This window comes from Geospiza fortis, unplaced genomic scaffold (assembly GCF_000277835.1).
Source record: "Geospiza fortis unplaced genomic scaffold, GeoFor_1.0 scaffold53, whole genome shotgun sequence".
Classification (NCBI taxonomy): domain Eukaryota; kingdom Metazoa; phylum Chordata; class Aves; order Passeriformes; family Thraupidae; genus Geospiza; species Geospiza fortis.
Window position 1 is genome coordinate 13132199 of NW_005054305.1, and position 6727 is coordinate 13138925.

Genomic DNA, 6727 nt, shown 5'->3' on the forward strand with positions numbered 1-6727 from the left:
TACAAGTGGTTTCTGGCCACCTCGCGCATGAACGCCACCGTCTTGCCGCTGGTGTTCAGCTGCCTCCCTTGTGCCCACAGAGTCGTGGAACCATTGAATGGCTTGGGTTGGAAGGGACCTTAAGGATCATATACTTCCAACCCTCCTGTGGTGACTTCAAATACACCAAGGCTTTCAGAGCCTCATCCAGCCTGGGCTAGAACCATCCTTCCGTCCCTGGAGGGATGGGGCACCCACAACATCGCTGTTCAACCTGTTCCAGTGCCAAACCACCCTTACAGTAAAGAATTTCTTCCTAACACCTAATGTAAACCTACTCTCAAATTGAACCCGGTCCCCCTTGTCCTGTCTCTACATGCTGTTATAAATAGTCTTAACCCATCTTTCCTGTAAGTTCCCTTGTGCTGCCTGTCCCTGTCCCCTATCTTTCTCTGGTGTCTTTCTTGTCTAGATTTTCCCTGAATCTCGTTTTCCTTCTTCTCCTCACCTTTCTCAGTTCACTCATTCCCATGTTCCTTCACTAGAGATGGGCATGAGGTTCTCCTGGTCTTTTCTGATGTCTTGCATATGGAGATCCAACCTTCCTAGGTCTGCAAGGTAAAGCTTGTATCCCCAAACACACACAATTCCCATCAAGATTGGGAAGTGGTGTTCAGAGCATTCGAAGTTCAAGCTAGGTATCACTCCTATCATTTACTGCAGCATCTCCATTGGGTGTCACAGCCACCACAGATTGGGGGCCAAGGCAAAAGTCCTAAAACCTGTGCCTGGCATAACTTAGCTTAAAGCGCATGCTGTGCACCAAGAGGCTTCTGGGTCTTTTTAAAATTTTTTTGAAGTGTTGTATTATTTTGGATTGCTGTTGTTTGATTTTGTTTCAAAATGAATGGTTTTCCATTTTTGCCTGGATTTTGGGTGCAGAATAGCAGCAGTGCATGAAACTTCCTTCTAGTAAGAAAGTTGCTATAAAAAGTTTTGCTGCTGCTGCTACAGCTTGTTCTGAAAGCTTTGCTGTGATTTAAAATGCTTCGTTTGCTCCTATGTCTGTAAGAATTTCTCATTTCCTTCTTTAAATTCCTGTCTAATTAAAAAAACAGTACATCATGGTTAAATAAAACTGTACCCAGGATAACCCTGATTTCCATATGCAGATTTATCTGCACTGACAGCCCCCTCTCCCTCTCTTAGTCTTTCTGTTTCCTCTCCCTCCCTCACTCTCCCTCTTTCTCTTCCCCTCTCTTTCTCTCCTTGTCTTTTTGTCTCTTTATGTCTATTGCATTATGCCTGAATAATTTTCAGTCTTTTTTTTCCTCCCCTCTTGCACGCACATGCTAAAATAACTAGACAAAGATGCAAGGTGGTTGCTGCAGTCCCTGTCTCTAGGACAAAACCAAGAAAGCTTGTGATTGCAATGCCACCTTTCCTTTTTTTTTTTTTCTTCTTTTTTTCTTCCCCAGCCATGCTTGGTGATTAAACTTCCTCAGGATGGGGAAGAAAAAGGAGCTGGAAATGAAATAAGGTTGAGGAAAAATCCCATTGCAGCAGCTGCAGCCAGTGGTGTCTGCTGCCAGATGTGCGAAGGTTCCTGGGGTCCTTGTCACTAAAAGGCAGTATTCAAATATTTGGAGACAAAAGCTGCATCCTCAGTGATCATTTTCTTTATTTAACATGGCAGCAGGCATCGTGGGGAAAAATCAACATGCTGGATGTTGAATCGGACTTTTTTTCCTTTCTGGGATGAAAGGATGTTATCTATCCCGTGCCAAGAGGGAACTGAGGTAAGAGAGCTGATCCAGCTCGGTTTTTTTCCTAGTATATTTCCTAAGCATCTTTTCTGGAACAACCTCTATATATATGAGAGTGTGTGTGTGTGTGTGTATAGATGTTTCTATGTTTGTATATTTGTGTATTCGATTTCAAGGCAGTGAGCAGTAATGCTTTTTTTTCCTCTGCCTTCACATCAACCCAGAGAAAGTTAATTCACAATATATATTCAGAGCTTGTTCAGAAGGGTCATTTTGTGGGATTTTTTTTGAATACCTTTTTGTTTCCAGAGAAGACTTCAGCAGTGACATCATGGTCGGCTGCTGATATTAAACCCTATTTTCAAAGTCTGTAAAAAAAAAAAAGCCAGTAAGTTTGTGATAAGAAATTGTGCAGGAGATTCATATGCTCTATTTTTCGGTTGCAATTGGAAGTCTTATTAAAGCGATAGTGAGAATTTTTTATTATTATTATTTCTAGCACAGAAGCGATGAATGCTGCATAATTAAGTACAGTATTTAATTTGGCTGTTGTGAAGCAAAAGAATAAGGTAATAATTTTTATTGTACTAATCAGACTCAAGATGTTCTCTGTGTTAATTGGGTTAAAAAAATTGCAGTACTTATTAGAAATTCTAATTTCACAATGCAGCACTGACAATAAGCTCAGCCAGTGAATTATTCACATCTTTAATTTGCTCTCTTAATGACAGTGTTCTGTAATCAGAGTGCAGCGACTGCTTCCTATGCATTATGTATGATGTTCAGGACTTAAATGCAGGACATTATGAAGCCTCTCAGTGGCTCAGTAATTAGTTTTCCACAAGACAGGGCTTAGATATTCACAGATAAAAGTCTACAGCTGAGATAATGTTAAGGTGGTGACTCATGCTAACAAAAGCAGGGAAGTTCAAATTTAATGCTGAAACTGCTCTCCATTCTCCTTCATTGTGCGTAGGTGCAGGGGGAGGGGGAGAAAGTCTCCCAAAGTAGCCCGGCGTGGTGAGTACGCCATGGGGACAGCCCGAAGGGGCGGCCCGGGGCTCCTTTCACTCCGGGCCCTTGGTTTTGGCAACTTTACTGATCGGAGGGTGGAGGCGGAGCTGCCTTTGGTGCCTCGTTGTAGTGGTTGTGAAAAGGGCAGTAATGTACACACTGTCAGAGAGCAATCATGTATAGGTGAGATGTATTTTAAAGGATTTCATTGGAAGCACTGACGTTCGTGACTGTCAAATTACATTGTTTTGAGTGGGAGCTACTTTGTTATGTGTAGAAACTTTGAGAACACCTGATACTCGCTATATTGCTGCTGTACATATTTCAGCTGTCATGGTCCTTATACATTTTAGAAACTTTATTTTCTAGTAGTTTAGTTATCACTATCCAAAAGATGAACTGTGATGCAGGTTTGTTCTTTTTGCCTTGGATCGTTAACCTGGTGTTAGATCAAGTGGTTTAAATGTAGGGAATAAGTATGGCTATGTAACTTTGCTACTTCTACATGCTGCTTATTATAGAAAAATAGGCAAGAATATTGAAATGAAGCTGGAAAATGATAGGTTTTCTGAACTTAGTTGCTAATCAGACTGGAGCTGTACATTTGTCCTGTGTCTGCCTCCCATTAATCAGACATTTTTATTGGAAGAAAAAAACTGAGTAGAGAAGGTTCTTTACTTTGTGTTAACTCTCCAAAGGCTCCAAAGACTTGTGGCCTTGTACAGGATTGTGATTCTAATTATTAAAGTTGATCTGCCCATAAAAAGCTTAGGCTTAAATTAAAAACAAACAAACAAAACACTAAAGATCCCAACCTAATAGTAAAGTAGAGATATGATAATAAGAATTTGGAGTACATCTAGATTTTAAAGCAAAATATTGTAAAACTAATTCCTTTAAAATTTTCAGCAGCGTCTACATCTGGAATTCAGTGTTACTAGCATCTGTTGCTATTGTTGTTTGGCCTCAAGGCCATGGGACATGTTACTAAGTAATTGCTTTCAGCAAGCAAAATCCTATATCCTATGGCTGGATCAGATATTGGCTGTATATAGTCCAGCCCTGAAAGTCATTATCATTAAACTGTTGAATAAAGAAGCTGCAGACTGGATCAATGTAGCTTGGTGATTCATAGATTGTATCAGAATCCAAGTGATTGTATCCATGAAGAACTTGGTTTGGTCTTTTCCAGAAAAAAAGACTTTCCTTCCAAGTCAAGATCCCCCAGCAAGTGGGTCACTCACTACATGGCTGCATTTCTTCAGTCACTGCAGCATGGAAATACAACTGAAACTTATTCCCTAAAGGTGTCATACCTGCCCCCCCTCTTCCTCCAAAGCCACGATCAATAAAAGTTGTCTTTTTAAGTGAGCCCTTACCTGTCTGCCTAAAGATTTGTTATGATTACTTACCTAAGTGAGTTATCTATTCCAGCATTTCACTAGTCTTCCCATTAGAATGTTTTTTGTGCTTTCTGATCTTAAACTTAACCTGCTAAAAGTAAATTACTTCAACTCATTAGTTTTTGTTAGTTAGTAGGTACAGGGATTTTTATTTTCCTCTTTGCCCCAGACTCACATATTTGAGATTCTCAGTCATGTTTCCACTGTGTTATTTTTTTAAACAATCCCTGGTTTTTGTTTTCTTCTTTATAGAAAAAAAGCCCCCAGTATTATTCTTGTATTTCTTTAATTTTTGTTGCTGTGATCTGGACTCTTATGATTTCTACTTTCTTGAAATGCAGTGTTCTAGACTTAGATGTAATTTCATATGCCATATAAGTTCTATATTTTCACTTAATGAAATGGGGTTGTCACTTAAAAAAATCTAGTTTCCCTGAGAAAATGACTTGCACATGGTGGGTACAAAGACATCTGTTAACCCAGGCTACAGTCTAGGGTATCTACAGTACAATTGGAAAAGGTGCAGCATGTGTTTGAACAGGTTTTTAATTCAAGGATTTATGCTTCTAGCAGGAGTCTTTATGGATATTGTTTCCAATATCCTTATCTCACAAGATAAGTACCTATGACTGACCTGATTAGTGATGCCCAGATGTGAGCTATCCAGCTGTAAAAAATATCTGAAGTGTTCAATCCTCAGGATTGTTTCATGTTGTAGAGGTACTATTGCAGAGTCAAACTTTTGTAACAGTGCCCATGTTATAAAGTAGGTGGGTGGTTAGAAGTTAAAATCTGAACTTTTCCAGTCAGATTAGACAATTTGAATTTGAGGCGCTGTTACAGGCAGGTGGGAATACTTTTTTACAAAAGTGGCAAGAGTTTTACTAGCCATCAAAAATAACAGTCCAGGGTTAACTGTGCAGCAGTATGTGTTAGGTTAAAAAAAAATTAGAAAATTATCCCATTCTAACTAGCCTAGAAGATTGACTCTACATCTGAGCTATGCATCTGGGAAAGGGCCAGTTGTTGTTTACCCAATCTGTTAAAGTGGAGGTCCATTCAGTTTTAGCTTGGGGAAGGGAAGGGCCCAATATCTTTCCTGGGTCAGAGAAACATAGTTCATACTATCCTTGAGTTGTCATGGCATGGGAGAAGAATAACATTTATGAAGTCAAAATGGAAATCATGTGTCTGAAGAGTTAAAGATGTCTGGCTATGCTTCCAGAAGATCAGGTTTAATAGGTTAAAAAAGACATAGGGATACCAAGAAAAATTTTGAGGACCTTTACATGGTTACACAGACATCTAGTTCATTTATCTGCAATGTGTTTTTAACTTTTACTGTCCTCTTACTGATGTGTGACTTCTCTGGTTTAGGAATATTGCAAGTCTTCTGGAGTGATCTGATTCATATTTCTTTATTTGTTCATATATCAAAAAGCAAGAAAAATAATTTTAATTCTGTTCAGTTTTATTAAAAAAAGTTAAGAAAAATCCATCCATAGTATATTTCCAGGAGTTGTATTTTGTACTTTTGTTTATATTGCTCCGGGCTTAAGTACCATTATAAATATTAGGTTCTGAAGTGGTATGATGAGTTAAGTATTTCTAAATGTCTTATCTTAATCTGGCCTAATAATGCAGTCTTTTCATATGCATAATTCCCTTGAAAGCCAGTGGGAGTACTACATTATGGAAGGAATGATAGATACATATGCCAAGATGTCTTCATTTTGAGTCATTTTTTTAACTTGATTGACAAAGAAGAAAGTTGACTAAAGGAAATATATACTGAGAGTGGAAAGAAGGTTATTGATAATACTTTTAATTCCAAATTTATCTGTTTCGCCACTGAAACATATATGCCAATAGAATGACAGTAGTCAGAATATCTGATGGAAATCTCAAATGAATTTATATTCACTAATGCTTTCTAGGAAATATTTCACAAGTAGAACATATGCATTCTAGTCTGTAGAATTCTATAATTGACTCACTATGAAGAATTCCAACCTATATATAAACCTATGTATATATTATGTAAAATAGAATAGCGATAAATATTCATAATATAAACAAGTTTGGCTTTTTTTTGCAAAGTCAAGCTGGGAATAACATAATATACTGGATGAGTTCAAATACTCAATCTTCTGTAAAATGTAAATCCATAAAACTTAGAAGTTCTTATCTGTATCTGTAGTAGGGCAGAAAAAATAGTAGTAGGAATACTTAATACTGTACAAAAGCATCTCGCTGCTTCCAGGTGGCTTTTCTTCTGCGTTATCATCTATACCTCTTTTCTGTACTGACTCTCATCCAAGGAACTACTTCATATCCTCATTAAACCTGAGTTTTCATTTCTTGTGTGCTAATTTTTCTGCCTTTTTTTAAGCTTTTCTCCATACTCTTTTTGAAGCTCATGAGGCTTTTGCTGTTCCCAAAGCATGCCTCCTTAAAATTCTTGTTTTGTTTTGACATGTGTTTGCAACAATCCTTGAAATCTTCATATCACACTGTATTTTTTTCATTGTTTTCTTAAGTATCCCATTTCTTGTCTCTTGCTGT